This window comes from Alligator mississippiensis, chromosome 1 (genome assembly GCF_030867095.1).
Source record: "Alligator mississippiensis isolate rAllMis1 chromosome 1, rAllMis1, whole genome shotgun sequence".
Taxonomy (NCBI): Eukaryota; Metazoa; Chordata; order Crocodylia; family Alligatoridae; genus Alligator; species Alligator mississippiensis.
The window spans coordinates 186,340,458-186,362,215 of NC_081824.1; the positions used below are offsets into that span (position 1 = coordinate 186,340,458).

Consider the following 21,758-nt stretch of genomic DNA (forward strand, 5'->3'; position numbering starts at 1 on the left):
CTTTATTAGCCAGCTCTTCAGAAATTGGGATTAGCTTTGTTTTCTCTGCTGAATAAAGACAGGAAGGATGGTGTTGATTCTAGTAAATGACAGCACCAGAAGAAATGAGCGTTTTCCTGTTAGTTACAGGTTTCATAATTTAAGATCAAAATTTATCATTCTTGCACACATACCTAATTTCTTTTATATTTTAAGTTAGGCTTACACTGAAAGGGAGATATCAAGGAGGCATTTTAGGAATGCCTGTTGGATATTGCTTTAAAAGTGACAATGTATTTGGTAGCTGTATGGGATTAAAACTTTAATATACATAATGTGACTCTGAATTGAAAAGAAGGGGACAGAAAAGGCAGACTTAAGAACTTTTGAAGTTAGACATTTTAGTTGTCCTTCTGACACAGAGAATGTTCCCCAGTTTTCTGTTGTTTGTAGGAACATTCAGAGTATCATGAAGAATTGAGGCTCAAAAAGAGCTCTCTGAAGTATATACAGTGCAGCAGAATTCAGAATTTTTGCAAGAAGTAGCAGGAAGTGCAAGTCAGTGGCTCAATTAGTAAAACAGCATCATTAGAAGTTCCTGCACTTTCAGCCCTTGCTGTCAGGAGTCACTCAGGCCAAACAAAATGTAAAATAAGCTTTTGAATTACAGGCAGGAAAAAGAAAATCAGGATTTAAATAGGTGGGGATTAGTGATGATTTGCCAGGTTAGTTTCTGCCCTCATCTAGGAGCCACTTTGCAGTCAATGGAATTGCACAGGTGGAACAAAGGGCAAAAATTTGTACTGCTGATAGTCCAGAGTTAAAATGACTCCTGGCAGAGCTTAATCTTGTGACAAACTGAGTGCCTTCAGCTCTCACCAAAATCCGTCAGAGCAGAGGTCACCAAGCAGCTTGTAGGACTGGGCCTGTAACGCATGCTTGTGGAATACAGAATTTACAAGCCAGATGAGCTGATGGAAGGGAGGTGGCAGCAGAAAAGTTACGAACCTTTTAAAATACAATCAGGTTTAATTTCCAATCCCACAGACCCTCCTTAAGAATTTTATGTGAATCACAAGAAATAAAAGCAGTAATATCATTTGTTTACAGGTTTAGTCTCTTTAGCTTTCAAGGTTGCAGTTGGAAGACCTTCAGCTGGAGCATTTGGGGGTTAGCAGGGCAGCTCCCAGGACTTCCTGGCTATCACAGGCACTTTCTCTTTTGGAAAACAATAGCTATGATATTGGTTGAGTGCTGTTAGTCATTCATTAGGTGCGACTTAATGGCTCTTGGGTATGAAATTCACTTGATACTTAATTTTATACTGTGTCTGGTACAATATGCAGCCTGAGCCTTGCATGGCAAAGAAGTGAACATTATTGTAGTCCAACACTATGCCTGACCTTGCAGCTCAGTATTAATTTGAAGTAGTGGAATTAAAATTTTCCATTCTTTTGCATTGTCATGCCTCACGTTGATAAGCACAAAGAAATGTAAATAAAAAAGACCTATTTCACAACCCTAGCTACAACCTTTTTGTTTTATGACAAAAGACAGTTAATTAGCATACTAGCAGTAAGCAGCCTTCCCAAACTCATGCTAATTATGTATTCTGTTGACCGTGACTCCAGTCATAAGGTAATTGGCTTGCAGCAACATGACATTTCAAATCATCTCTTGAAATTACATCAAAAAGCCAGCCTGTTTTGTTTTGATAGGGGAACAATCAATTTGATAAGTGGTAACACAGCTCATTGTTTCACATTAATTAGACTAATTGCAGCATGTTAGCCTCTGAAATAGACAGAACTTGGAGAAGACAAAGGCTGTGGCCTTTAGCATGCAGTGCATGTGATGGTTCCACTTGCTTGCACATACTGTAGGCAGAAAACAGAGTTGTTAGAATTCAGCCTTGCGGGAGGCTGGGTGTTAACAGTGGTTTGATGTGTTATGCTTAATCCACTGGCTTTCAATTATAAGATCCAGGTTCAAAAAATCCCAGAGAGACAGAAAGAGAGAAGGGAGGAGAAAAAAGCTATTTCGATATTAATGGTGCCAAAGTTCTCAGTGATCTTAAGCTTTCTGTCTCCTAAAACACAAAACACAGAACTAGCAGCAGGCTCTCTTAGAAGTTTACAGACAATCAGGCATCAGTTTGAAAGGGTTTCAATTCTATCTCAGCTGTTCCTGCTCATTCCTATTAATGTTTGTTTCTCTGTATACCTTAGTTTGAGCATTTTCCTTCTTAACTTTTACACTCACATAAACACAACAGAACAACATTACTTATAAAGGTGGATTACTGAGGGCCAATAGGACAGGCACATTCCCCACCCACAAGTTTCTAATTTTGAGTAGCTTTGCTTGCTGTTGAGAGTACCAATTGTCCCTTGCCGTATGGTGCTTTTTATGATCAAGATATGTGAACTGTAGATTGACATGACCAAATGGATTTCACTTGCAACCCAGCTGAAATGTGAACTGAAGTTTTAAGAGATGGAAACTTAGGGGTTACCTCAGTACACAGCCTAGACTCCCTTCATTGTTGTTCAGATCTTGGTACTGTCTTGCACAGTGTACATGCTACAAAATCTTGGTACTGTCTTGCACAGTGAATGTGCTGATAGGTATTTTGGATGCACAAGGAGTACAGGATTGGACCCAGACATCGAGTTGAGGTTGATAAACTGCATATGATGATATAGAGCCAGAGTTCAGTAAGTGGCACCTGTAAACTTAAGAGGCTGTGGGTCAGAGACTAGATTCCGAAGTCGGGTAGGTATAAGGTATGCACAAGGCTAAATCCTGTTTCCTTCTACACCTGAGTATGATGCATAGTATTTAGCCTGTGGAGCCCCCAAACCCAAAAGTACTGATCCACTTTGGCCAACAAGATGTAGGCTAGATAAGAAAAGAGAGAGACAAACACTTCACTCCAAAGTCATACAACTGATAATATTAAAACTGTTATCCTTTAATTGCTTTTCTTGATGAAGGAGATTTTGAAATGAGCCCAAGAGTCAGATTTCTTTCAAGTTCCATGGGAGCTGGGCACATAACTCCCGTTCAGTTTCTTTGAAAATCCCAGCATCTGTGTCCCCCTTGCTACTTTGTGGCTGTTTGTAACTCCTTGGGGTAGAACTTTTTAGTTAAAGTCTGCTTGCAGCTGCATCAGTGGAAATTTTACTGTAATTCCACTGAAATCAGTGGTTTGGTTTTAATAGCTTAAAATGATCGCTTCTAGTTGAAGCTATATTTTTATTAGTTTTGCTTATGTTTTATGTTGGCCTCTTAGCAAATGATCATAAACTGTGTTTTAAATTTTGCTACTAGTTACTTCATGTTCCTGATTTATTTCCATCAGTTTACTGGCAAGAATAAATTAAAAAAAACACATTAAAAGCAATTCAGTCCCTGCTATCTCAGCTCCCTCCCTCCCTCCAAAAATTAATACATTTGTAATTGTCTTTCATTAGGCTTAAAATTATACCAGGATTAGTAATCTTAGCTGTGCTAATATACTGCTTTTACCAAGAAGTCCTGGGCTTATACAGGAGGTAAATTAGGAAAAAGCACGAGACTGAAGCCCTTTAGCATTCAGTTTAAGTGCTGGTTCCACTTGCCTGAACACAAGCTGGAAACAGCGTTGTTAGAATTCAAGTCTACACCCTTGCTGTCACTACTGGTTCTTGTGTAGTCAAGTTCCTGCTTGGAGCAGAGCAAATCTTTGCTCAGTTAAGCGAGCGTCAGTCAAAGGCAAGCTTGGCTGCCAGCCCAGGGTTGTTAGACTTTTCCATGCTACACCTGAATGAGATATTGACGAGACATTGCTACCTAAACAGAGTCAAGAAACACTAGATAAAAAAAAATATAATTAAATTGTCATGGGGCTGACAGAATAATTTTAAGAATATACCTTACACTTCCAAAGCACAGTCAGAATGCTTACAGTAAGGAGCCCACATGGCTGGTTGGGTGATAAATCATGTATAATCTTGTTGTTTAAATACTTTTCTCTTTTTTTTCTTCAAAGACATGCCTAAAAGGAGAAGCTGAATTGTAATTAGAGAAAAGAGGTACAAGCAAATTGTAGCTCAGGAAGCTGGGTTACTCTTAAGGGCACAAACCTTCAGCTGCTGAGCTCCCTTTGCAAGGTTCAGGGATGTATATGGTAGCTGCGCTGGTCTGAGACAAAAAGAAATGCAAAACCCTAGAACTCTTGGTTCAGAGGTGATACCTTTTATTAGATCAACTAAGAAACAGCAAAAAAAAATTTCTTTTTCTGCAAGCTTTCAGGCTCACATGCCCTTCCTCAGGCTCAGGGAAAATTAAAGATGGTAAGAAGTCCCCATAGGTAGGAAATCAGCTTCCTCTGTGCAAAAATGAAGTTTAAGATGGAAGTCTGTTCCCTGCAACTTTTGTTGATGTCAGCTTACCTTGTGGAGGGTGTTCACCAGTGTTGCCAAGTCTCGCAAGAAAAGAAAAAGCAGCACTGCTTTTAAAAACAAACCCAAAACAAGGCGAACCCATTTCAAACAGAGGGGAGTGGGGGTGCTTATCAACCCATGAATATAAAAAAATTAAAGCAATGTTTAAAAAAAAAAAAAAGAAGCCCAATTCTGCTTATTATAAGTGGACTTGGCAACACTGGCATTCAGCTTCTTTTAGGAATGCGCTTTTAACCAGCCTGGTTATTATCCAGTGAAACAAAATCTACACAGCTTTTTAAAAATATTGTTTTCTCTGGTGACGTGGACAACAAAATTACATGAGAAATAAAGTTACAAGGTTTTGGACTGTGTAAAGACTTTGACAGTGGGTATTTTGCAGAGAGAGAAAAAAGGAAGAAAATGAGGGACAGAGGAAAAAGAGATAAAATAGGAATAGTTTTTAAATAGGGATGGCTGGCAGTGCTATTAATCACACGAGCTTCTGAGCTTGAAGGGATGCATAAGTGGAACTAATACTAAAGAAAGAAGATACTTTGCAGATATCTTGAAATACACCATTAAAAGCCACAAGCTAAATTAAAAGTAGATAACAATGTCTGAACAGATTAATGACAAGTTATCCAAAAAAAGTCAAAGTATCTTAAATAAATACTTGTGTCCTTTGTTTGTGGAGTGGTGGTTTTCAAAGAGAAATCATTTTAATAATCAGTTGTGCAGATTGCATGTCCTGTCATACCTATTGAGTTTTAGGAGTCAGTTCTACTCTTGCTTACACCAGTGCAAATTCTCAGGCACTCCATTGAAGTCACTGCGGTTAATCTGGCATTGTTCAGCATCTGTAACAGGTATCGTGCTGCTGTGGGATGCTGCAGTTTCAACTTGAAGTTTTCAGCTGTGGTGAGATAGGGAAAGAGATATTCCTCACCAGTTTCTCAGTTAGATATGGTCAACCTTTGGTCCCAGGCTGGTCCTTCCTTGGGGTGGATGCTCAGGGTTAGGGATTTGGTCCCAGTAAAACATTTTTCCAAACATTTGAGGTGGCTTTCAGTACTTGGTGCTTTGATTTTTCAGTTCATTGATTCATTCCCATTACCTCACCCTTATGATCCCATTGTTTGACTTGCTTCCAAGCAGTCTGGACACATGTTTAGGAATCTGGTATAACACAAGCCTGTCCCAGCATAAAACTATAGTAGGTATACGATTATTTTTTCCTGGCTTTAATTTCTATGACCTACAGTCTCTAACAACAAAAGTACACTTGTCATGGGAAATAAAATGGTCCAAATTTGGTGCTGGCTTGAAACCTTTGAAACTGCTGTTGACTTTGAGGGAGACTGCATGAGCTATAATTCAGTATGGGATTCAGCTCAATATTGCTTCCTCATTGGAAATGGGATATATGATAATTTATGTTTGATAGTAGTGTCCTTCAAAAAATTTTTCAATCATGATTGTCTTTTTCTCTCCACCTCCTGCAGTGCAATTTCAATAGGTTTATTTGCATGATATTGCTAAAGTTTCAATGAAACAAGCATGGCATCTTGGCCTGATTCTGATCAGAGTCTTTTTTACACCAGTTTAATAATATTGATTCTTGTTCCATTATCTCCGACTGCTGTATTACCAACCCCTAGTTCTTTTGATCCTCAGGAGCATGCCACTTTCAGGCTTCTTGTTCAGATACATTTACTCTTTACAATAGAGAGGGTCCTGTGTGCTACCAACAAATACAGTATGAATAATAATTATTCATATATTCATATTAAAGTATTTCTAGTCCAGATGGGCAAAATACAGGCAAACAGGGTAGAGGAGAGATGCAACATAAAAGTAAAATGTTAAATTGGGAATGTGTTTTTTAAAATTTCTGTTTATGCTTTTTTTGTTTGTTTGTTTTTCCTAGTATGTACAAAATTAAAAGATTATGTGGTAGTGGAATCCTAGGCCAAGAAAAAGAAATCTGTAAAAAAGGATTTGAAGAGGGGAGTCAAAGAAGAGTGTTCCAGGTATAGAAAGAGGGATGAAAAAAGTATTAGGCAAAATTTGTGACCAAAGAGTAGAGAGTGATATTCCCAGAGTATTGTTGGGCACATTTTAATTAAAGCAATCACATACATTTACCAGGAAACTGGATTGTGAGCCAATATGTAGGCAGAAGTTGCCGCCACGTGGAGCCTTGGAAGACAAAGTAATGGGCTTTGAAGTTCCTGGAGAGTACGGTGGAATGAATGAGAAGTAGGGAGAAGTTTAAAGTGAGGTGCTGGGACATTTTGGCTAGGGACAGACATGCAAAAAGCCTGAGCCTGAATTAATTCAATCTTTGCAGTTTAGTGTAACCTGCCTAGGCTAAATCAGTTTGTAACTGTAAAGATATCCCAGACATGTAGGCACATGCCTGCAGTGGCTCAGGCTAGAAGCTGGGGGTTGCTAGAGCAGCCCTCCCTACCCTTTCACAGGGCTGAGCTGAGTGGGGTGTGCCCAGGCCTCAACAGGTTTAGGGAGAGGTTTCCCCGCTTCCTTGATAACAGAGCATTTATCAGCTCTGTTATCATCATTTATCACCCCATCAGAAAACAGACAGCCTCTCATTAGTTCAAGCTCTTCTTAAAGAAGGAAGGGAGGGACATTACCAGCTGAGCTGTTGATTAGCTCCAAAAAGCCCTAAGATGATACTGCTGTCTGCCACAGCACAGTCCGTAGCCAGCCTGTGGTCTGCTAGCTAATGCTGAGGTGTCTGTGGAAGGCAGAGGGCATAGGGGATCCCTGCTTAGCAGGGAGTGGTGAAAGGAGGGGGAGAGCAGGACAGAGCCAGGCAGACACCGCTCTGCTTACAAGTCTCTGCTGAGGTGCAGCCAGGGAATAAAGGGGAGGAGCCAGCCCTGTTGTGAAGCAGAGAGCCCCGCCCAGCCCAGAGAGTATGCTGGGATGCTCGGGGAGTCTGATTTAGCGTAAACCAGCAAGGGTGTCTGGGGCAGACATTGCGTAAACCAGTTTGACCCAAATCAGTTAAGTCTGATAAACCTGGTTGAATGTAGTTATCTCAAACTGGTTTCAGCCGTTTTCAAACCAGTTCATGTGCACTGAACATCTGTTCTGTTACAGGTTTAAATCAGTTTCTGATCACTTAAACCAGTTTATATGTAATGTCTGTCCCTAGCCTCTGAGAGAAAGACAACTGCAGTATGATGAATGGACCAGGGGGGATCATTGCAGTAGCTGGAGAAATAAGAGACATTATTTTCTTGTGCAAACACTGGAGGTCAAGAATAAGGGACCTCAGCTCATTTGCCCACTAGATAAACCTTGAGTTGATGGTTACTGTTGGGTCTTAGATTTCAGAACTATATACTAAAACTATTTGAATTATTTCTCTCTCCCACTCCTTTCTGGATTTCTTCCCCCTCCCCCATCTTTTCTTTCTTCCTTTTTTTGTGGGAACTGAATGTTCCAGTGGGAACTGAATTTTAAGACAACAAAGGCCAGATGTGTTCTACCTATTGGGCACATGAAGTAAACTTAAGTGGCTCTTCTATCCTGCCTGAGTCCCTGAAAAATAATTAATTCAAAAGGTGGGTGGATCCTCTTCCTCATCATGTTTTTCTATGACTCACACTTAAGGATAAAGTGTCAGTGTGTTATGAAAGTAGATGCATTGGTATAGTGGTGCTCAACTTTTTTGCCCCATGGGCTGGATGGGTAGTACACACTGTGTCCAGACAGAGGACCGGATCTGATGCATGGGGTTGGTGTAGTGGGGCTCATTTGGGCTGTGCAGGGGGCCACCTAGCCCCAATCTAGTCACGTGGGGGAAGGAGATTTAGCCTGGCCCTGGCCCCAACCCACCCATGCGTGGGGTAGGGGGTCTGGCCTAGCTCTAACGTGGCTATGCAGGGTTTGGGAATATGGCAGCAGGGGAGGAGTGGCAGTATTAATTGCCACTGTTCCCCTGCCACCACATTTCCTGATGTGGAGAGCCTCATGTGCTAGATACCATGGCTCCACAGCCTGGATTTGGCTCTGTAGGCTGGGGGTTGAGTAGCCCTGCATGGATGGATTTTCAGGGATGTAAAGAGGGTGGAAAAGAATTAAACATAGGTGCCTATGTCCACCTAGATGTCCAATAGGATCTGACCACAAATGTTTACAAACTTTAACGAAATGACAGTTTTCTTTCCTCTCCTAATCTGTTCTAACAGTTTGAATTGTTGAACAACAGCTTCTGCTTCTAAAAACCTTGCCTGCCCTTGTAGAAGATGATTAAAGATACAGAGAGGTGTTTTCAGTCGGCAACTTCATTGTGTATATCCATTGGGGTTTTTTGTGCCTTTAAATTAAATATTTTTGTGTCCATGTGAATTTTATGATAAGGTGCTACTGGGTTCCAGGCTGGGCAAACTCCTGAGTCAAGAGATGTGAAGATTTAATTGTGTCTGCTACCTTTATAGCTCTGGCTATTTGTTTTAGCATGTAGAGAAGAAAAAGAAAAGAATTTAAATAGAAACAGTAAGTAGAATCCCCCCTCCCTCTCTCTCTCTCTCTCTCTCTATATATATATAACACACATGTATATAACATCTTATGCATATAAGTATATATATATATGTTATATATTATACTTATATATATATATAAGTATAATATATAACATATCCATATAGATTCTACCTTTTGTTTCTATTTAAATGCAATATAAATTATGAAGATTAATAATATATATTATTATGTAATATATATAGCTGGTACCTACTGTACAAAGGAAATTCTTTCCCTTTTCTCTTTATTTGCTAAAGCACAAGCCAGAGCTACAAAGGCAGAGCTTTATTGATGTGAGTTGATTAAGAAACCTGAAGATTTTTTTCTGCCTCTTCTCTTTTCCCTTCCACATGAACAATATTCTTCCTCAGTCTCTTTTGAAAGAATTCCTCTTTGGTATGTTGAGTGTCAATTCTCAATTTTTTTAGATTCAGGGCTCCCTTCCATAACATTGATGAAATTAGCGGCACCTTCCTGTGGGCCAAAGGAGGGAACAGGTAAAAGGTAAAGGAACATTAGCAACTGTGGTAATGTACACTCAGTACCTTAATTTTCTCCCCAGACACCTCCAGAGGTGTCCCTAGTCAAGCCTTCAGTCCCAGAGCACTCAAACAGCAGCAGTCTGCAGCTACCCTGCCCCTGAGTTTGAGTCTAGTGCCATCAGTCCACGCAGTCCTGGCTGACCAAGCAAGTGGGATCCCAAGCTCCACTGTGAATTCCTCCTATGTAAGGTCAACCAGTGTCTTGACCTCCTCAGCTTTCTTCCCTTCTCTTTCCTTGTCTCCTGAACTGCAGTCCCCATGGTGTTTCTGGGAGTTGTAGTCCAAAATAGCAGTCATCAGCTTTGCAGACTGCACGCTGGTTCCATCTGCTGCAACACAGTACTCTTTACCGAAGTTTATCAGACAAACCTAAGGCAAGCAGGAGCACCCACTCCTGCCACAGCTCTTCCTAGTCTGACCCCACATGCCTCCCCTGGAAAAAGGGCATCTCCATTCAGCAGCAACAGTAGTATGGCAGGTTGGAGATTTATCTGTGTGTTTCTTGTGTTTCCCCAGGCCACTGTACCACTGCCAAGTGGAACTGTCCTAGACTTCTCTGTTTCCAGGAGGAGCATGTGAGGCTGGACTGGTAAGGGCTGCGGTGAGAGTGGATGTTACTGCTGCATCTACTGATCTGACTTCACATGTGCAGGGGCAGTACCTGTGCCACAGCTCCCCCTAAAGTGTCTCACAGGCCTCTGGTTGAAAGCCACTGATCTCAAGCAGTGGTGCCCAATCTTTTTGGCTGGCAGGCCAGATGGGCAGTGCCTGGTCCATCTGTGGACTGAATTTGTCCAGTGGTCCTGATCCAGCATACAGGGCAATCACGGCAAGACCCCATCTGGCTGTGTGTAAGTGTGTGGGGGGAGTCTTAAATCAGCACTGCAGGGGTAGGGGGCATGGCCCAGCCCTGATTCAGCTGCAGGGAGGTGGGGAGGGGTGTGGCCCAGACCTGATCCAGCTGCTGGGGGGGAAGAGAAGGGAAGGGATCGTAGCCCTGATCCAGCTGCACAGAAGGGAGGGGACATGACTAGGCCCCAGCCTACCACACAGGGTTTGGGACTTTGACAGCAGGGGAGGGTGACTGTATTAATTGCAACTGCTCTCATGCTGCCAAATTTCACAACCCAAGGGACCTCTGCAGGCTGCCTACCTGGCTTCATGGGCAACAGAGGCTGAGCATCCCTGATCTAGAGAGTATATGAAAATCAACATTTTCAAACTTTTGAATGGACCTTCAAGTTTCAAGATTTTTGTCCAATAGATTCATATATGCAAAGATACAGGGATGCTATAGTGGCATGGAGTGATTGTAAATTTGAATTCTACATGTATGTATAACACAGGAAAGAGATGCATATGGGCGATAAAGATTCAGAACACAGAATACTAGGTATTCTAAAAAATGTGATTTGAGGAGTTCAGCCTGCAGTCAGTAGGGAGTTGTCTTGTCATATGTATTGGCAGTTTGCTTTGCTTCCAGCTATTAAACTGCGTGAAAATATAGATAAAGGTGCCTTAAAGTTTTCCTGATTTTATTCTTCCAATTTAGCAATTGTAGTTGCAGTAGTGAATGGGAGGGGGACTAGTCTATGCAGTTTTGAAATAATGGGAAAAAGTCCCTGATTCAATGTCTGCATTGGATATAGTTCCCAGTGTGGAAGATTTTTTTTTCTATTGTATTCTGTGGTGCTTTATAGTGGTAACAAAGAATTGCATGGAAATAATCCATTCTGGTGAGATAATTTAGTTCTTGGTTTTACACATATGCAGTGCTAGTTTTATGTTTGGCAGGAAGTTGGTGCAGAATCTGGCATTAGAGAATGGCTAAATCTTGATAACAGAGTAGGGTATGTTTGTCCATATGCCACAGTGGTTTTTATTATAAATATTTCTTTAAACTGAAGTCCAATAGCATGCTCTGCAGTATTGTTCACAACCTATCTGTATCAGCTTTCTCTAATAAGGAATGCTTGCAATTTAAAGAAGAATGTTGCTTTCTTTCCCATATATTCTTGTCCTTTGGACTGTTCTCTGCACCTGTCCAAAGTTGAAGATGTAGGAAGGACAGCTTCTAGTACTAGGAGACAACAAGGTATGGAGATTGACTACATGCAACAATTGAACTAATAGATATAGAAATGGGTTTAAAAGTATGCAGTTTGTGTGTGGAGATTGAGCTGTAGTAGACCTGCTGAAACTGGAAAAATACATCCTAACACAAATGGCTTAAGCCCTACGCATGCCTGAACAGACACAAAAAGTAAAGGGCTCCTTGACACTGAAAACATTTTCTCTGTCCCACTTAACACTTACACAGGCCAATTGGTCTGTTCCCCACTAGAGTTGTGAAAGAGATGGACAAGAAAAATGTGATGCAACATGCGATGAGAATTTTTTCATGATATAAAAGTGTGTGTGTGAAATTTAGAACAGACTGAAATCAAAGTCAGTTTCTTCTATCGTGGAAGCTGCCTTTATCAGAGGTCTTGCAATATTTTTTATACTGCTCCAGAGATAAAGACTATATCAAGCTACAAAAAGTGATGTTATCTAAGCTTATATATATATAGTTTCAGTCCCTTATCCAGACAGATCAGCTGAAATTGTACCATACATGTTTATCCTCCCCAATTGATAGGCATGATTCATGATTTTGTCTTAACTGATATATAATCATTTCTTCTAAAAGGAAAATGTCCTGATGTCTAAAAAAACAAATCTGTCTATGACCAATGCTGTAGAAAGAATGGGAATCAGAGCAGGGTGATATATCAGGCTTTTAGCTTCCTCTATGTACAAGGAGGAAAATATCTCAAGATTTTTATTATAATCTATCTTTTTATTACAAAATGTTTTGTTTCAGAGTTTTGGTCTTTTTATATAGCTGTATGGAATGTATTATAAAGTGTGTTCACTTGCAGGCCCTCTGCCTAGCCCTATACAGTGAGAATCCTTAGTACCATATTTTTTGCATACAACATGTGCCCAAATATAGTCTGTACCTGGTTTTAGAAAGAATAAAGAAAAAAGACTTTTCCAGAGATATGGCTGCATAGAGCAGGAACAGAGCCTAGTCCTCAGCTGACATCACCCTCCCTTTCCTGCATAACTAAAGCCAAATCCATAGCTATCGCTGAAGACTAGCCTCCATGGGTGGATCTATGATTTTAAAGAGGTAGAGAGTCTGTCCTAAAGAGTTAAAGAGGCTATGACATACGGAGCTCAGGAGCAGCTAGCAGGCACCAAAATTGCCCTAAGAAAGACCGCTTTAGATTAGACATAAGGAAATACTTCTTTACAACTCAAGTGTCCAGGGTCTGAAATAAACTCCCCCCAGAGGTGGTACAATAACCTACTCTGGATATCTTCAGAAAACATCTGGAAGCTCACCTTGCTGAGGTCATGTGACCCCAGCAGTTTTTTCCTGCCCAAGTACAGGAGGGCTGATGATCTCAAGAGGTCCCTTCCAGCCCTTAGCATTTATAAATCTATCAGACTATGAATCTATGAAAGGTTAGTTTAATTAGCAGAACATCAAGACCATTAAAAAGGAGAGCTGATCGTTAACACCTGTAAAGTGAATAACGGTGAGCTCTTAAGTCAGTTGACTCCCTCAGCTGCCTGAACATGCATATGTTCACTGTATGCATATGTGCACTGTGTAATGCATATGTTGCACTGTGAAGCAAGAATCAAACCAGGGTGCTTCTAACCCTGGGCAAAATATCAGCTTCCCTCTTAATACATACAACCCAATTTTGGGAGCTCAATTTTTTGAGAAAGTTGTGTCATATGTGAGAAAATACAGTACTAGTAATGCCTTTAAAACAGTAGTTCCAAACCTTTTTAGACTGTGGACCAGCAAACCGTGGCCCGGAAATGACTGCAGACCAGCAAACTGCGGACCAGGATACTGCAGACTGGAAGTGACTGGCATACTGTGGACCAGCAGCCAACCCTTTTTTATACTCAGTACCGGTCTGGCAGCCAACCCTCCTGTGGACCAGCAGCCAACCCTTTGCGGCCTGGGGGTTGGGAAGCTCTGCTTTAAAAGACCAGGGCTAGATTGTACTGTGTACAATTGAGATAGGAGCCTCAGAGGAGTTCTCTGAGACTCCCAAATCATAGTACTGATTCTTCATTGGTTCCAGTGCTGACATACTTCAGAGCAACTTTAGGTCAACTCTGTATTATGCTTTACAAGTAAGCAAGCTGTTACAAGTACAACTTCTTATCGGCTCTTGTGCTGATTGGAGATTGCTGCAGAACACTGCACTCTGGCCATTTCCGAAGTCTAGCAGTCCTGCCTTGTCCTAGGCAGCAAGATGTCAGTTGTATGTTAGCTAATGATTTGGGGACAAAATATAGCCAGTTATCTCTAAAATAGGTGTCACGATATCCAAAGTCATTGCTGTGACAATTTTTGGGCGGTTCTATTTTCATTATTTGAACTATTCCAAATTTACTCTGAATCAGAAGCAAGCTGAATTTTGCCTTCATTTGGGTACATATCTTCTAAGTACTTTCTAGTATGTTTTATTAGGACATTTTATGACAAATGTCATTTATTCATTTGGGATGGGTATAGTGTCTGGGATTTGACCAGTCAGACAGTTTGTAGACAGCCAAAAGAAGAAATGTAAAGACAGATTTCTGCTGCTGTTTGCTTTTTTAAGAGTTGAATGCCTTAAAAGTTTCCATAAAGACATGGAGTAGTTTGATTTCTGAAGACCTGAGAAAGATCCAGCTTGCTTACTTACTTAGCACTTAATAGAGGCTGCCTTAAAATTTAGTCTTTTACAAGATGTTAGTTTATGCCTTGGCATTAGTAGTTACAATTTTAATGAATTAGCAGTTTTCATACAAGTGAGGCAGAGAATCACTTTTTCTTAAGTGGAGTCAGAATGTACCAGGGACCCTGTAAGTTTGATTTTGTTAAAAACTCAAAAGTCCCAGCAGGACTAGATACAAAAGTGTATATTGTAAAGTTGATGTAGTCTCAGCCATAGGCCAAACAGTTTAGTTAAACTAACTGGGTACCTGAAGGGAGGTTGATCCATTCAGATCAGTGGTGTGACATATTTTGTCAGGGCTTAGAATAAACAATTGTTCACTTTCATAAATATTCACATGTTCAGTGTTGGATATTAGGCACATCTTTGAAACCTAACAAAGGACCTAATACTGGGTTTTTTTTCACTACAGAAAGTCCTCTTCCTGGAATACATACATTGTAGATACTGTGTCTGAAGTGCTGTCCAAGATCTGCTTTGTCAGGTCCTTTGAATTCATGTACTAACAAAGGCAGAAAACCTGTTCTTGGTTAAATGGAGAGTTGTCCTACTTGCATGAGCAGGGCATTCTGGATTTAGTCTGGTTCAAGTAGAATCTGTCTTGATGTAATGATTTCTGTTAATGTCCTAGATACAGGGTGACAAGTTTGCCATATAGCTGCAAGAAGAAAAAAGGCTAGCAGATAGTAGGAGAATAATTTATACCAGCTTTGCTGTGGACTCAATTGAGAATTGGCTAAAGCTAAGTGTATTTTCCTTCCCTTCCCCCCACCTCCAGACTTTGATAGTTAAGTTGAAATATGCTGGGTGCATCTACATGTGCAATTAATGCGCACAAATAAACTCCAGAGCTTATTGCTCCAGAGTTTATTCACGTGCAACATGTGGAGCCCCATTGGAGAAGCCTGCACTGGCAAGTTAAGCCACTAGTTTCCCTTGCCAGCCTTGGCTGCTTCAGTGAGGCTCCACATGTTGTGAAATGGCTGTCTGGGGCTTGAGGGTGCTTCAGTGCAGGGTCTGCCTGCTGGTTAGCCTTGCACTGAAGCACCTTTGTGCCCCAGCCAGCCCCTCTGCAGCACGTGGAGCCCCATCAGAGCAGCCCTGGGCTGGCTACTCTGACAGGGTTCCACATGCTGTGAAATGGCTAGGGTATAAGGGTGCTTCAGCATGGGGGCTGCCTGCTGGCTAGCCCTGTACAGAAGTACCCTGTGCTCCAGCCAGCTGAGGGGCAGAGTCTACATGTGCACTGCTGAACCTAAAAAAACTCCGAACCTGCTACAAAGTTTATTAGTGTTCTGCGCCCTAATAGTAGCACATGTAGACACTGAGATGTTTGCTGTACAGTTAATTAGTCAAACAATTGCTCTGCACTCTTGTTTCTGAAATGACGAGAAAATCTAGCAAGCGTGCCTATCCTTCTCTCTGGTCCAACTTGCTCTTTCAAAACATCTTGGCAAAAACTTTAGAAGAATCTTTAGCTTGGTAGTAAGAGAGAATGGGGAAGAATAAATTACTCTGGCATCACTTTATATTTCTACATAGTCCTTGCTTAAGATAGCAATGGACCAGGGGAGGAATAACCATGGGACATAATGCAAAATCAGAGATTTAGCAAATCATGTGTGATAGCTTCACAGAGATTGTGAAAAACAATGGCAGTATGCTGATTGTCATTCTTCACAAAACAGTTTTGCTGCTGAGCTTTATTATGGTCTCCTGCAGATACATTTGACCTCTTGGATATGGGTGTAGGCAAAACTTTGACTTCAAAAAATAAAACTTGAAAAGTTCCTGGGTTCTGACATCCTTCATCACTCCTATAATGTAAGCATGTATTGGCAGTTGTGGGTTAAAGGCCTAGACTAGGAAAACAGTAAACATCTGTTTATACTCTGGCTGTTTGCTACTATATTTGTCCTTCTGCTGGACCATGTTCTTTAGTGGAATTGTTGGCACTGGATTGGGACCCACCCCCTATACCTTTCTTCTGGGTGAGCACAACCCTCAGACCGACCACAACACCCGCCAGCTGATAATAGGTGAGCTTATTGATACAGAGTGGTAACAAAAAACAAGCAATACAAACAAGAAAACAATTCTATATCTACCAATCCCAGGGCTGTCATCAGAGTCAAAGTACATCTGGTCAGGATGCAGGCTCCACTCTGAGGCTCTTTCTCTTGGGTGTCAGCAGTCTGGAGGTGGGATGCCGAGGTCCACAGCCGCCCTCCGGTGGGGTGCATGAGATGGGCTGCTGGTATGTCCTTGGTCCATGGTGGCCTTGGGGACCCTTCCCAGGGGACGGGGATGGGGATGGGGACCCTTCTCATGGAGGGGAAGGAGGGATCGGAGGGATGGGATAAAGGGAGGGACCAGGAGGCAGAGAGAGAGAGGGACAGGGAGGGACAACAGGGAGGGACTCTTGTTAATCTCAAGTCTCTGCTTTTGTATTCTCCTTCCCTATTCGTGACTCCTGATGAGTCTTCATTCATGGTTATCTCTGGTTGGTTGTCTCTCTGTGGTCACATGTCCATGTAGCCTTCTTGGCCTTCTCCTAATTTGGTCTGTCCCCCCAAACCCAGGACTCAGGCCCCTCTGGTGCTGTGGGACCTTGTAGCTGGTGTCACTTATCTCGTGTTATGGGACAGTATGGTGCATACTTCCTTGGTTCCCAGGCTCTGTGTCCTTGTTGTGTTAGACAACCTGCTTGCCTTGAGGGTTGTGATCTTGAGTTATGGCATGCCCCCCTCAGTTCTCAGGCTGAGTCCATCGGTTGGTCTTGTTGTGCTAGACAGCCTGTCTGCCTCCAGGGCTATGAGAAACTTTGTGTGTGTTAGACCCAGCTTCCTAGAAATCCAATTAGCCCCCGATGCCCATCTTGAACCCTTATAATGCATGTATCTATAACTATAAGCTAATTTCCAAAAAATAGACCTTTACATGCCATTTTTAAGCCAACAGAAGTTTGTCTGAATAAAGACTGAGGAAAACTGAGGAAAACTTCTCAAGATTTGACCTGTGTGATTTAGAATTTCCAGATATTTGTTAACTTATCAGAAGCTTTATTAAAACATAAACTCTAACATTCGGTTACTGAAGTTTTTTGGCTCACTGGACCTTCTTTATTAAAGGGAGTGGGCATTTCAGAGAGCATATTCTTTTCCCCCATCCACTACTCCAAGGCCATATGAATCTCTGGCATATGGTCTCTCTCTCATTACGAGATGATGTGAGATCCAAAGCAACTGGTCTTGTCAATAGATTAGATTCTTGGTTGGTATAAATAAGCTAATGTCCGTTAACTTTGGTGGAGCTGTAATGATTGACATTACCTGATGACCTTGCCCACTTTGTTGACAACATGTGTTTTTCTTGGCCCGTTGGATTAACAGTCAGCTCTACCTCCATTGTCAGAGCATGTGCAGAAACAGAAGATGGGAATGAAGTTGTGCAGGTCTGCATTCAGGGATGGTTTTGTGTGGGCGATAGCATGAGAAGTGTGCAGGCAAGCTGAAACAAGAGGAGGACATAGCAAGAAAAAGAAAAGAGAAGAGGACAGAAAGGAGCTGCGAACATAGGGGGCACTGAGGAAATGAGAGCAGAGGTGGCAGAGCAAGACATACATTTTTTAATTTAGACATTCAAATGACCTGGTCTCTAGCCTCCTTCAGCCTAGAGGGTTGAGGGACACATTTTGATCCCATTTATATAGATGTAACTTCATTGACTTGGTACTACTCCATATTTACACTGAGATCAGGAAGGTTGCTTGCAGACATGAAAAAACCCCAAAATAACACATTTAAAATTTGGTGCGCTCCTGCGCCAAGTTCAGCACATGCCCAGAAGAGGCAGTGCGTTACGTTGACCTGGCTCTGCAGCATCTGTATAGATCAGGTGCTTTAGTGAGGCTTTTTTGTCACTTATTGAATCAGCTTTAGATAAAAGCGCCAAAAGGGCCCCACTGTAGTGCCTGATCTATACAGATGCTGCACAGCCGGGTTGAAGTAATGCTTCTCCCAGTAAAATGCTCCCCACCTTCCTCCTCTCCCTCCTCCCCCCATCTGCAAGCAGCCAAATTGGTTGAGAGACCGGCTTTCATTGAAGGGAATGCTTAGTCCAACTTAGTCTGACCTTTTATTTTAAAATAAAATTTAAAATTTAACTCTTAAATAATGCTTTTCATAGGAAGTGATAGATCTGTTTGAGATAATGAAAGCTATGGAACAGAGCTGGTTTGCAAGAGGTATGCTAAACTCAGAAATAAAGCCCAGCTCTTTTTTTGTGTCCTAGACTTGTAGCCTCTGCTCTTATCCATACCAGAATTAAAAATTTGGTTACCTACTGGCACCATCCTTCTTAATGGAGGTTTGACTGATGTACTATACCCTTTGTGCTTCATGGATGTGGCTACTTTTACATATGGACTGTAGTAGCATACTTGGAGCTATATGACATGCTGGAGGGCTTTACTGCCAGGTATAAGTTTGCCATCTGGATGTGGCCTAAAAATATTTTATACCATCTTAAGACCTTGTGTTCCTATTTGGTTTTTTTCATTGTGTCTGCTTATGGAACAAGGTACCACTCTGATTAAGGTGGACAAACTCTGACCTTGAATATGTATCTAAGTACAGTGAGATGTATTTCCCAGCATCAAACCTTTACAGCTTGAAAAATGTCGTTTTTCTTCAAACTTGGCTTGTTACATTTTTTTGGTTTGATTTTTAAATTTCAGTGGAATCTTAAAGAACGTCAACTCAGTGCTTTTAAAGAGCAGTAACTCAAATTAGAGCTACTTCCCGCTTTTTAAAGATTTTTAAAGAAAAAAAAAATATAGCCTTTTAATATACAACCATATTATTAAGATATAGCATGATTACATAATTCTAAAACTGTCATAATCCATATTTCATGGATTATGCAAGAGAGCAGAATTTAAGAAGTTAAGATGATTTGTTCATCTTTGTTATCAGTTTCTTGCCTTTTGTTATAATGTTAAGACAATATTAATATATTAACATCTCAAAATATTTGATTTGATTGTCTTTTATATTAAATGCTTTCAGCTTTTCTCAAGATGAAAGGTGCTATTTTAGTTTAAAATATTGTTTCATCTATATCCTGTATCGTACCATTTTATATTTGTCCTTTCCTTTCCTTTCCTCCTTATGTCAGTCTGAAAATGCCAAATTGTATTATTTTTTTGCTTCAGCGGAGTTGCTTTGCAATTTATTTTGTACAGTTACTGTAGGCTTGATCCAGAGACTTTCTTTCCATTAAATTTTGGATTAGGCCCTTAACAAAATAATGACTATCAGATATTAAAGTTCAGCTCTGAATGGAATAGATATTTAACAAATATATATTTTTTAACCTTGGAAATGGCAGCCAAAACAGAAGGTGAGATGAAGAGTGAAGTTTTGTGGAAAGGAATCCTTCATTTTAACTGAATATTTATGCTCCTTTTTCCATTTAAAACAATAATATACATGATGACTCAATGAAGACATTCCTGTGCTGCATTAGAATAGCCATCAAAGTCAGCCTAGATCGTTTGGATCATGTCACTTGTCCTGAAGTGTGTAGCTGTTTTTAAAGAAAAACATGTCATGTCTATACAGGGATATTTAGTGCATGAAACTTGTTTAAAACATTAATAAATCAAGCCCTTGCTGTTAAAACCTATGCTGAATTGTCATTCCTGACAATCTGTATCTTTCTCAGAGCGTGAGAATTGCAATAACAACAAAAATCCATACCCCAAACTAATATAAATAACTCTGGACAGAAGCAAAACATGAAATTAAAAAGAAATAGCGTGGGAAAACTAGCATTGTGCATTTGCTGTAATGTTTGATAATGGTGCTATTTTTAAAAGCCATTGGTATAGGAGGTTATGAGCAGTGGAGGGCTATTTTCATTATTTATGCTCTGTTGAATAGGCTGTTTTGCAGACATTTCTCCCCCCACTCCCAAAAGAGTGGAATAATTAGGACCAAATAAAGAGTATTTCAGCTGCCTTCTTCTCTCATTTATGCTGTTTTTACACAAGCATAACTTCATCAGCTTCAGTGGACTTGCTTGTGATGTTAAGGAAAACCAGCCTTTTATGTTTCTGAGTGGTTGTACATGACTCTTTTTGACCTTGTGTAACTTTAACTAACACAAAGCAAAGAGTATGCACAGAAAACCCCCTATTAATTAATCTACACCAGTTTAGGATCATAGACTATACCTTAGCAGCATGACATTAAAGTTACCAAAACCCTATTAAATGATGACATCAGTCTGAATTTGGGCAAATTTGGGTAATTTCTGCAATATGTTCCATAATCACCAGTAATTGTAAAAATAGATAGGCAAGAAGATTATGACTAGACTCACATTTGGATTCAGTTTGGCATTGAGGCCAAATCACAGCTAGTGCTTAGGATCCTGATTGTCTGTAGCTTTGCACAATGCTCACTGTTTCCTCCACTTCACAAATTGAGAGGCCTTATAACTGTTTCCTCCACTTCACAAATTGAGAGGCCTTATATTAGGATATTAACTCATAAGCATGCAAATATACATTATGTATTAGTAATTATGAGTATAAAATATGAAAGGTCCAATAATGGTACCACTACAAGCTGAAATTGTATGCGGAGCAAGTATGCTGTATCCAGAATCAGTGCAAGCTTCTCACCTCACCTCACCCTCAGGCTTAAGTGCCTCAAACCTGCACTTGGAGACAGTACTGCATGGGTATTCACGCAGTTTTGTCTCTGTGCCCACTCAGTACTTGGCTGGGAATGTCAACAAAGGTGCCAATTAGTGCCAATTGAAATAGTGTTTGTTTTTTTAAATACGTGAGGTCTTTAGTCCACTAGGGACTACAGGGAGACCAAAAGTGCATTTTCGTAGGCTACGATTTGAACAGCAATCAGATGGTAATGACTTTGAGTTACATGTAGAATGAACTTGATTTCAGCCAGTGACCTTGAAATGAAGGACTCCATAGTCCATTATAAGTGACCGGAGGCATGCACTCCCTGTTTAAATGGTTTTGTTCATGTAGGTTTGAGGGGGTGGGTTTACTCATTTTATTTATTTTTATAGAGATGACCATCGAGTTTTTTTAATAGAAAACAAATAAGCCAATAGCATTTTTCTGCCATTCTCATTGCTTTTAAAAACCTTAGTTAGCCACTGCCTGCTTGTCGCTCTACTTGCTGAGCTGCTTAAGGCCCTCCAGTTTCCAACAACTCAACTCTTTGTAGCAAACTTGAGTCCACAGCATAACATGTAAAGTGTTGTGATTTGTTGCCATGCTGACAGTATCAACTTAACTACAGCTGACAAACAGTTTTTAAATAGAACATTTCAATTCATTATAGTATTCTCCATCTGTTTTTTTTCACTCTCCACACACATGCAGAACATTTGAAAAATGTTGCCACAATGGTTTG

The 21,758-nt window shown here is 40.7% G+C and overlaps 1 protein-coding gene across 10 annotated transcripts in view; it reads left to right on the forward strand.

Annotated features, from left to right (window-relative positions):
* Positions 1 to 21,758, forward strand: part of ESRRG (estrogen related receptor gamma) — a 518,556-nt gene that overhangs the window by 235,804 nt on the left and 260,994 nt on the right. Inside the window, exon 2 of one of the 10 annotated variants that reach the window (XM_059717757.1) lies at positions 10,025 to 10,097. The exons of the other annotated variants lie outside the window; for them this stretch is intronic. The gene's annotated coding sequence lies outside the window, so the exon portion shown is untranslated. The remainder of the gene's footprint in view (positions 1 to 10,024; positions 10,098 to 21,758) is intronic. 10 annotated transcript variants of the gene reach the window in all.